The sequence below is a fragment of the Cupressus sempervirens genome, chromosome 3, assembly GCF_028749045.1.
Source record: "Cupressus sempervirens isolate cs-2001-9-10 chromosome 3, ASM2874904v1, whole genome shotgun sequence".
NCBI lineage: Eukaryota > Viridiplantae > Streptophyta > Pinopsida > Cupressales > Cupressaceae > Cupressus > Cupressus sempervirens.
This window is the reverse complement of record NC_143120.1, coordinates 943,649,639-943,661,491: the sequence shown is the minus strand read 5'-3', so window position 1 is coordinate 943,661,491 and position 11,853 is coordinate 943,649,639. Positions and strand designations below refer to the sequence as shown.

At 33.3% G+C, this 11,853-nt stretch overlaps 1 pseudogene; it reads left to right on the top strand.

Annotated features, from left to right (window-relative positions):
• The first annotated feature begins 4,042 nt into the window (after window positions 1-4,042).
• Window positions 4,043-5,313, top strand: LOC149569852 (uncharacterized; annotated as a pseudogene).
• The last annotated feature ends 6,540 nt before the right edge of the window (window positions 5,314-11,853 follow it).

Genomic DNA, 11,853 nt, shown 5'->3' with positions numbered 1-11,853 from the left:
ATCTAACTACACTCACTATGATTTTATCTCAGTTAAGAGATGCAAATCGATCATCACAAGCCACTTATTACATACTCTGTCTGCTTACTGTCTTTTGTAAATCAATCATATCTTCTACATGTCTTTGACTCTCTATATGCACACATATCCATGTCATAAAGATACAATGTAGAACACATCTCTAACTGTGCTTGACTTAATCATCAATACATAGTCTATACAACCTTGTTCTTTGTCTTCTACTATGCCTATCTTTACAGAAACAATGCTATGTTGACATCAATGACAAATACAGTCATGAATGCAACAACTCAATCATGCTAACAATCTCCCCAAGTGTTCTAGAAATTCTTAGGATACTCCCCTAAAGGAATACCATTAGCATTCATTCTAATAATCTCCCCCTTTGGCATTGATGGCAACATTGATGAAAAACATCTAAGTTCCACAAATACCAAATCAAGCTCTTATGTTATTGTTGATGTTCTCTTCTTTTCAAATCCTCTTCATCAATCAAATTTGAAACTCACAGGAACAATGCCATATCTATGCTTTCTCATTCTTAGGATTGACATTAGTTGTTTACACTCTAGGAACAACTTACATAGATGGAAATCAATTGTCCACAACTTCTAAACATCAATATTGTTTCTCCCTATTGACATCAATCACTTTCAATAATATTTCTCCCCATTGTTACAATCTCTCCCCCATTATGTTAGAGAGCTTATATTTTCCATCTAGAATACTTCTCCCCCATACATACATAGGAGATGTTTTTCTTGCAATCTCTCCCCCATTGATATCAAAGAAAAATGCTTCATTGCATCAATCATTTGATCCAAGTTTTCAATAAACTCAAGTGTCCAAAGACATTATTCTATACCAACTACAACGATTCCTTGATAACTCTGTTCATCATAGATACTCCCCATACAAGAAGCATCAGCATTCAGTCCAAATAAATAATAGTGTTATTTACCATTGGACTAATGCATTATCTACATCATTAATTTAGAAGTAGGCAGGGGCATAACCCCAAGCATACCTCACAAATACTCAAATTTATCTTTAAGCAAAGGCTTCATAAAGATATTTGAAATCTCCTCTTTTGTACTTATGTACTCTAATATAATCTCTTTCTATACAACTTTCTCTGAAAACATGATACTTAATAGATATATGCTTAGTCTTAGAATGTAATACAAGATTCTTAGACATACTCATTGTACTTTTGTTATTACAATGTATGATAATAGGTTCCAAAAACTCTATCCCAATATCTTTTAGCATCTTCTTCATCGACATGATCTGATTGCAAATATTTGTTGCTACTATATACTCTACTTCTCCTATACTCTATGAAACACAATCCTATTTCATTCTTAGCCAAGAAACTAATCTTCCTCCAAGGAAAAATGATCTACCACTAGTTCACTTTCTATCATCTATACTATCTGCACAATTCGCATTAGTATATGCACTTAGTAAAATCACTCGATTTGTCATACCATAGTCCAAATCAGGTGTACCCTTCAAATATCTAAATATCCTCTTCACTACTTCATAATGTGATTCCTTGGGATCAGCTTGAAATCTTACTACTATCCCAACTACATTTTCTATATCTGGTCTGGTGTGAGTTAGATATTGCAAACCTCCAATTATAGATCTATATTTCTTCTACTCAATTGTAGGTGTCTCATAGGTGTCTCATATTTACTAGATAACTTGTGACCATTTATCATAGGTGTACCAATAGGATTACAACTTTATAAGCTAGATCTTTTCAATAATTATTTTAAATACTTTGCTTGTGATAAGAAAATACCATCATTTTTTTGTACAATCTGTAGACCCAAGAAAATTTGTATCTCACCAATCATACTCATCTCAAACTCATTCTTCATTTCATCTGAAAACTTATCACTTGCTTCATCATTTCCTCCAAATATTATATCATCAACATATATCACAATAATCAACAATCCATTCTCATTTTTTCTCAAATATAGGTTACTATCTACCATACCTTTAACAAATCCCAATTTTTCCAAATATTTGTCCAATCTTGCATACCAGGTTCTAGGTGCTTGCTTTAGACCATACACTACTTTCTTCATTTTGCATACCATGTCACTTACTTTTGTCAAAGGATATCCTTCAGGTTTCTCAATGTAGACTTCTTCAAGTTCTCCATTCAAAAATGCTAACTTTACATCCATCTGATACACTTTAAACTTCTTGCTTGCTGCATAAGCCAAGAACATTCTTACTGCTTCCATTCTAGCATCAGGGGAAAATGTATCTTCATAATCTATGCCTTCTTGTTCCAAATATTCTTTGCATACCAATCTTTATTTATTCCTCATAACTTCACATTGTTTATTCAACTTATTTATGAATACCCATTTAGTTCCTATAACATTCTTGTCTTTAGGTATAAGAACCAATTCCCATGTCTCATTCTTCATAATTTGATCTAGTTCTTCCCTCATTGCTTGAATCTAGTGATCATATTTACATGCCTCATCTACACTCTTTGGTTTAACTTGAGAAATCAAACATAATTCCTCATTTACTATGTTTCTTTTAATCACTCCTTTGTCTTTACTTCCAATAATCTTATTAGTAGGGTGATTCCTTTTCAAATTCCTATTTGATGTAAGAGTTGCTATTTCAAATCTCCCTTCTTCTCTTAGTACTGATCTTTATTCTTCCTTTTGTTCAAAAATTTGAACATCATTCTACAAATCATTTTTATTCTCAAAGAAAACTTTAATATTTTCTCTAACAAGTTTAGGATTATATTCTTCTTCATTAGAAATATAATCTAGCATTCTCTCTTTAACTCCAAACTTTTCACCCACTTTCACATTTTCACATTTAACAATTGCCTTAGTTCTCTGATTAAAAAATCTATAATATTTTATTTTCAACGAATAACAAAAGAACATAACTTCATCACTTCTTGCATCAAACTTACCAATATCATCATCTCTCTTTATGTAACACTTACTTCCAAAAAATTTGAATTATTTTACTAATGGTGCATGTCTAAACCATAATTCATAGGGAGTCTTGTTTGAACCTTTTCTAATCTTCATTTTGTTCATGGTGTATACTAATGTGTTGACTTCTTCTCTCCAAAATGTCTTGTATACATCAAGGCTCTTGTTGCTTTACTTACAGACCTATTTCTTCTTTTAGCAACCTCATTTTTCTCAGGAGTTTTAGGTGTTGATAGTTATTAGTTGTCTCTTAATACCATTTTCTTCACAAAAGATGTTAAATTCTCTAGAAGTAAACTATCCACCTCTATTTGATCTCAAACATTTTATCTTTACACCAAATTCATTTTCAACTCTATTCTTGAACAACTTGAACTTTTCAAATGCTTCATACTTTTCTTTAAGAAATGCTACCCACATCATTCTAGTAAAATCATCACAAAAAAAATCATAAGTACCTTTCACCATAGAATCCTCTTGTTCTTGTAGGACCACTCAATTATGTATGAATAATCTCTAATTTCCCTATTGTAGTGAACTTCTTGCTAGGAAAAAAACTTTCTACTACTTAGCCATAACAAATTCTTTGCAAACATTTTAGTAGGCTTTATGATTCTAGGTAAATCTATGATAGAAAATGTATTGCTAGCCTTCACAATATTGTCAAAGTTTATATGGCTAAATCTTCTATGCCATAACCAACTATTATCCACTTTTGCAACCAAACAACTCATATATGTAGGGTTCAATTCAAACACATTACCTCTTGATCTTGTACTTGTTCTTGCTACTAAAATTTTGCACATGTGTAAAATTTTAAGTATACATGCAGTGAAAATACAAAAGTGCTTTTCATTTCATTCAAACAATAGAAATGTCTTTGTATTTATTTACTTCAATTATACATTGATGTTTTCAAACAATGAAATGAAATGATATACTGAACAGAAAAAAAGTCTCACACAAGCCGTGAGTATAGCTCACTGTATTAAATTTCTTTCATAAGGAAATATATAAACAGATACATATGAATGAAAGAAAAGAGAAGTAGAGATAACCAGTCATTGCCTGTTGCTTTGACTGGTTATAAACCTTCTTTTCTAGGCAACTCATCCAGCTCTGAGCTCCATGATATCCAGCATCTGCCAAAAAAAAACATGGAAGCAACTGATGTTAGATCCTGAAGGATCTAAGAAATTACTACCTATCTCTACAACTACATACTCTATCTGTTGATGCATCTCATTATGAAAGAGAAGAAAGCTGAAATAAATAAAAATTATTTATGGGTGTCACGAGCCCGTACTCAAACCTCGTAAATAATATGCCATAGGGTACAAAAGATTACAATAGGGTACAAAAGATTACAACAAAAGAATTAATGATTGATAGCATTGAAATGTATAGCTTACTATAGAAAAGCATGGACATGATTGTTTCCTTTGATGAAGACAACAGTTCACATGGAGATTTAAATTACATTTTTAGAGAAATCGGTATGTAACATCAATGAATTCAATTTTGAATAATAAAAAATGTAACCGGAATCTATATATGCAATAGATACAGCCTATCAACAAGCACCCACAGTGGAGGAGGAAGTGTAACATGGCAATCAAGGACTGTGTCAACCAGATCTTTGCCTTCAAAAAAGATGTCGTAGACTACATCAAGAGACAAGGAAGAGTATTGGATACTTTAGATGCAGTACTGGATGTGAGTGATGTTTATAATCAAGAGAAGGACCGATATGATCACCATCAGAAAAGGGTTTAATCATGATTTTGGACATGGTTTTAAAACAAAATTGAGTTTAACAGGCCTTGTTTATAAGCGTTATGGAAGGGAGATAGTAGCTAAAGAACTTGGGTTAAGCCCAAATCATTTGGATGTTGAGAGTGTTTATCTTGCTTCATATAAAGGTTTTATGGAGGAAATTGACATTGTTGACAATGGCATCAATCAATATGATACTAAAAGCCAGCTAGGTATATCAGTGATACATATTTGTCAGCAAAGGTTTCACGTATCAACCCTGATTAGATGGAGGAAAATACAGTTGAGAAAGAGGACCACTTTTGTCATTGTGCTATGATGGTTGCTGGTAAATACTTTAGATATGTTGCACCATTATGCCAAATCTTGGTTACCTAGACACTCAATAGTTGCAGATTGTATGAAGTTGCGGAATGACATTGATCCAAATGGAGAGATAATATTACTAAAGAGATATTGCCCATGGAAACAACATTATTTTCAACTTGAGCCAAAATTAAATGAAGATAATAAAAAATGTCATTGAGTTAAGCCATTATACAGCAACAAAATGTTTCCAGCAAATAAAATAAAAAATTACAGATTTGAACCTCTACTTGTAGGCGACAATGAACAAAAAAAATTGGTAATGGGTTTTAATAGTGCCTCTTTTTTTTAACATTGGAGGGAACAAATTTTGAAAATGAAAAGAATAGCAATAGGCAGCAGCAAGAATGAAAAGCATATGCAAAGAGGTTCCATCTATGAATATAGAATCAACAGTTGGATCGTCTACATTTCTCGACATGTATGAGGGCTCATTCAAGCATAATCAGTTTGTGCCATTTACCTCTTCATCTTTCCCCACCACTTTCAAAAAAATGATTGATGAGTAAAGAGCTCGATTCAAGAGCAAAAAGTGAAGGCAACATAGATTTGCAAGATAGTTCCAAGCAAAGTATCTAAAAGCAAAAACAAAACAAAATTCCTTGTCGTTGTGATGAGTTAAGAAATGAAAATCCATTTTTGACAATCATAATGGTGCTATGCAGAAAACAAAGTATGTACAGATCTGATATCAAGGAAGAGAGAAATGTTTTGTTACACCTCTCCTTGAATGCAACAAATACTCCAATTCATTATCTTCAAACGACAGTGAAGCATTAAGAGAAGACATAGCAGCAACAAATGCTAGCAAACTCCAATGACAAATCACCAAGGTGGCATGTATAGAACCCTAGTTGTAGCTCTTCTTCTATTCCAAAGTGCAAATGCAAAGAATGGATATGTCTTTATGGTATAATAGCTTTGAAACCCTAGTCGCAACCCCAAGTCACAATTCATAACATTTGGAATCCGATGGAAGTGGAGTGTATCAAGTTTTATTAACCCATAACAGTATTCATAAACTCATGTAATATTATTTGTTACTTTACTTAATATTAAGTAATATAAGAATATATCACTTGAAGCTAAAATGATATATTATTATTTTGCTTGATATTAATGAGTTTATTTTTTATTTTATTTTTTTTGAATTTGCAAACATTGTAAATAATAATAATTAGTTGATGTCATTATAAATCAATTAATTATTATTAATTTGTGCAAATTTAAATTCAAATGATGAAGTCCATTTTTGGATTTGGGGAAATAAGGAGTTGCAAAGTCAAAATGTGACCAGGTCTATGAACATGAGGTGTCTTTTTGATAGTTGAAGGGTATTTATTGATTGTTGGAGCATTTTTAGGGCAGTTCTGAGTGACTTATTGGATTCATTATGAGGTAGTGGATTTTTCTCAGGGGTAGGACTTAATTTTGTGAGTTATTGAGTCCTTGTTTTTATGCTATCCTTCTGCATTCGACCCAAGGGGGTAGAAAATTATACTTAATGAGTTTTCTAACTCAATTGGAGGGGTTTTGATTTTGATGACTGAGTTTTGAGACATCTTTGGAGTCCTGAGCTTTGTTACAGAGTTTGTAATTCAACATTTTGAAGAAATAATGCTAGTGACAGCAGTGTGATTATGCCTTATGAAGTAAATTGTCAAGTTCTTTTTCCCTTCTACTAATTTTGTGTGTGTTTTGAATGATTTGATAATTTAACCTATGAATGTTTACATTATTCCTTATTTTCTGTCTCATTCCAGCACCTTTTTGTGGAAAAGTAAGTCTGCTTGCAGGTTATGATATGTGTTATAGGTGAAATTAGTCAAAGTGAGATAATAATTCATCCTCTTTTGTAGTTTCAGTTTTGAAACCTTATCATAAATCACTTGTGCAAGCCTTTATAGGAAAATGTGCTTCATCTATATTTCATAGAACTATAATCCTCTTTGTTACATGTGTGTTACATCTTCATAGTAACTTCTAGTGTATCACCTCTTTTCTTAGTTTAAGTTTTAGGGTTTAGGTTTATTTTTTGCACTTTCTTACCTTTTCCCTCTAAGTTTTCATTAAGTTTTAGAGTGTTTCACTAAAAGATATAATAGGAGCCAGCCTAGAATCCGGAGGTTTCATTTCATTATCCAGTCTCACATAATGAAATGACTCCCATGTTAAGTAAGGATTATTGAACATTGCCAGTTCAGTAGGGTGCAAATCCTGAAACTTAACAGTTCCAATTAACTTATCATCTTTATCCTTGATAATGCATGTATTCTTTGTGAATTGCAACTAATAATCCTTATCAACCAACTATCCAACACTCAACAGGTTATGTTTTAATACGTCAACAAAATAAATAGCACCAGTGTTAGTCTTTCCATTAAGAGTAATAGATCGTATTCCCATGATGTGACAAGATACATTGTTACCAAATCTAATGATTCCTCCATCATGATTTCTAAACTTAACAAATTTATTCATGTATCCAGTCATATGGTGTGAAGACCCATTGTCTATAATCCAATTAGATTTCTTTTCAACTTGTGAAACATATTTCTTTTTCTAGATTCTCTTCTTTTATAGCCACAAATCCTAATTCATTATCACTATCACTCTAAACTCTTTCATCATACTCATCATCTTCATTTGTATATAGATAATCTCTAGGTTTTCTAGACTTGAAATGCTTATTATAATTTTTCTCTCTTTTAGGAAACTTAGAATCATAATGACCAAATTCATTACAATTTCGACATTTAAAAATTCTCTTACCATCTAGTTCTCTTCTCACAAGCAGGGAAATTCCTTCTTCAATTCTTTTATCCTCCTCAGATTTGTGTTAATGTAGTTTTTTAATTTCCTAGTGGGTTATTTATTTTTCCCTATATTGCTAGTTTTTTCCAACACTTTTAATAATCTTGCTTAGGTTAATAAAGTGTGTCTTATTTAGAAAGTGATTGTGAGGTGTCCCCTTCCTACATGTGAGCATCCATTAGCTATCTTAGGAAGATACTTTTCTATATTTAGTCTAATAGATGGTTGCTCCTCATTAGTCGATGTTGCCACCTCCTCCCTCTTCCTAGTCTATATAAGTATGTTGCCTTGCTTGTATTTGGGATCAATTTCTTTTGCATCCTCTTAATGTTATTTTTCTTCCAGCATTTGCATTACTCTATTGGAGACTAACTCTATGTGTCTATTTTGATTTTGTATCATTTGCATTCATAGTTTAGATATCTATTCTTTGCAATAGTTTTATGGGTTATTAATCTTTTCAGATTCTAACATGGTATCAGAGCTTTTCTATGTGCAAGAGTGGATTTTAGTTTCCTTATTTGAGAGATTCGAGGGGGGGAGGGGGGGGGCTAATAAATCTTATTGTAGTTTTTTGAAAAATGAAGTCTACTCTTCTCTTGCATCTTTGGATGATCTTGAGAATCAAAAAAGTTTTGACAAAAACATTTTTAATCTTTGGGGTTTCAATCTCAAATCTTACAACCAACATGCATATATGAAGTTTTCAATCAACATTGTAGGTTCCAACATGCCATTGATGGACTTAGGAAGTTGATTCAACATTTTCATGTCATATTTTGGGTGTTAGGGTCATTTCTTGGTTTTTGGAGCCAATTTTTTATTATTAAAGGCATTTGATTTACGCTACAGCTACATCTTCTATACATCATTGAGAAAAATGCTTTCTAGGTTTTGTTCGCAGCACCGAAAAACTATCTGGGTATCTTTTAGTTTTTGAATGCAAGCTGTATATTTTGCATAATTGAGCATGGAAAGCTACAACCATACCCCTCTCCATTGGCAGTCACAGATTTGAATGCAATTTTCAAATGCCTTGTTCTTGCTCATGCAGACTCTGATTTTGATGATTCTTGTTATGACCTTGGCTATTTTTTTGTGCTCTATCCACTAGTGGAGTTGTTTTATGATTTTCATGCATAATTTTTTCAGAAATTATAGATTCTCGGTCATGACTATGCACAGTTCTCAATTTGGAAACTTCAAAGCATCATAACTTTCTCATACAACCTCGTATCGAGGCAATTCTTTTTTTGAAAGTGCATTTTTTTTATTAGATCATAGTGGTGCTATTTGTTTCCTTGATTATTATGCCCAAGTTTTACATTCAACATATGCTCTTCATGAGGGTTTGTAATGCATTGAAATCAAGACCACTAAGTATTTCTTTCTAGTGGTAGTTGTAAACACACTAAAATAAAGTGCCAAATCATATTTCTTTGGGGGGGTTCTTTGATTGAGTAAAAAAGGAGGGCATTGTCGTAGCTAGGTTCTTTTTTATTTACCATTTCTTCTTTGCATTTCTTCATCATGGATCAAACAAATGTGCCCATCCTAACTCCATACAATTATTTTGAGCAAAAATCACGCATTAAAATTCACTTAAGAAAAGCTGGATTAAATAGTATAACTATGGGACTTAAAATTGAACCTGATAAAGATGAAGATAAGCCTAAGTGGTTTAACAAATGTGATGAGGCATATGGAACATTGTGTTTTTCTATTTCTCTTGATTTTCTATTTCACATTGAATATTTGAATACACCAAATGAAATATGGCTAAAGCTAAAAACACTTTTTGGCACACAAGATTCAATGAGGTGTCATACGTTGGAAAATGAACTAATTAGTTTAAGTCTAGGCAATTTCAACACAATCCAGGATTTCTTCACTAAATTGAAATCACTAAGGTTGTAGTTAAAACTATGTGGAATTGAAAAGAAAGATGAACAACTAATTCATAGTATTCTCTCTAAGCTAAGTTCAGAATATTCTATGTTTGTCTCTACCTTCTATGCTACTAAGGGTGCACTTGATACTCAATTCACCATGTCATCTTTAGATGATTTTTCCATCAATCTCACTCGAGAACAGGACAAGCTAATCTAGATGGGCACTCTTAAGTCCTATAAGTCACATGCCTTGGCTGCCAACCAAGGCACAAAAGAACAAAAAGGAAAAAGTAGTAACAACAATAGTAAGGATGAGAAACAAAATAATAGTAAGGAAAAGAAGGATCAGATACCAGTTTCTTCAAAAGAAACTATTGATACCCCATCTTCCAAGGGCGATAAGCCTAAAAAATAAAAGGTCAAATGTGCCTATTGTAAAATGCCTAGTCATGATGAACATAAATGTTTGAAGAAACAAATTGATCACTTGACATACATTCTTGAGAAGAATAATATCAGTGTTCCTGATTCTATCAAACAAAGTTCTAATGAAGGGTCTAACAAGGAAAAAGAAAATAGCAAGGGGAAAGGAAAGGGCAAGGCCCTTGTTGCAGTTGCTTCCTCACCATCCACTTGGGTTCTTGATTTGGGTACTTCACACCACATGGCTTCATCTAAGGAAGAACTTGCATCCTTGGATCCATGTATTATGCATTCTATTTTTATGGGTGATGACACTCCTGTTGACGTGTGTGGGAGAGGATCTATTGATGTGGGGGATGGCACATTCCATGATGTTCTTTGTGTACCCTCATTATCAACTAATCTCTTATCAGTATACTAGAGCACTCACATAGGTTTAGGCAAGCAGGTTGAGTTCACTCCTGATTTAGTGGAGATACGTGAGTTGCATAGTGATTCTACAGTTGCAGTTGGAAGAGAAGATCATCAGTCATGACTCTATCTATTTTCTCACTTTGTTCCTAATCTTCATTCATCTATTTTGTTCACTCATTCTAATGATGTGAGTAAATTATGGCATGAGTGGTTTGGCCATCTTAACTTCCGCTATTTGCCTTAGCTCAACTGGTAGAACATGGTCACAGGGTTGCCTTTGGTTCAGTTCTTAGGCTTTTTTTGCCAAGGTTGCATTCTTGGTAAGCATCCTAAGGAAAAGTTTGACAAAAGTAAGGTGTGGAGAGCTTCATAGATACTAGAGTTAGTTCACAGTGATTTGGCTGGTCCATTTCAACATCCTTCTTTCAATAGGGCCCGATATGTCCTCACATTCATTGATGACTTTTCTCGATATACTTGGGTGTACGTTCTCAAATAGAAGTCAAAGGTATTTGATCATTTTTAGGACTTCGAAACTTTTGAAGAGAAGCAATCCGAGAAAGCCATCAAATTTTTGTGCACAAAAAATGGTGGTGAGTATGTCAACCATCGATTTGAAAGATTTTTCACTTTAGAGGGGATTGATTTACAACACTCAGCTCCATGCAATCCTCTGTAGAATGGTGTTGTAGAATCAAAGAATAGATCCTTGAAGGAAATGGAAAACTGTATGATTCACTCTAGATCTCCTACACCATAGTATTGGGTAAAAGCCATTAATTATGCTTGTTATATTCAAAACTGTGTTCCTCATCGAGCCTTGGAGGGAGTTACTCCTTTTGAAGCTTGGAATGGTCAGAAACCATCAGCTAAGCACTTTCAAGTTTTTGGCTCTCCTGCATGGGCCCACATTCCTACAGAGAAACACAAGGCCCTAGATCTATAGAGCAGACCTTGCATATTTGTAGGTTATCTTGATGGTGTGAAGGGTTATTGGTTGCTCCACCCTACTACACATGAGTTGTTCATTGAGAGGAGTGTTTAGTTTGAGGAGGGACCTTCAAGATCCCTTTCTATCACTTCTCCAACTCCTACTTTGACATTGGAGTCACTTGGAATACATGATAGATCTTATGATGAGTCAAATTCACCTGAGT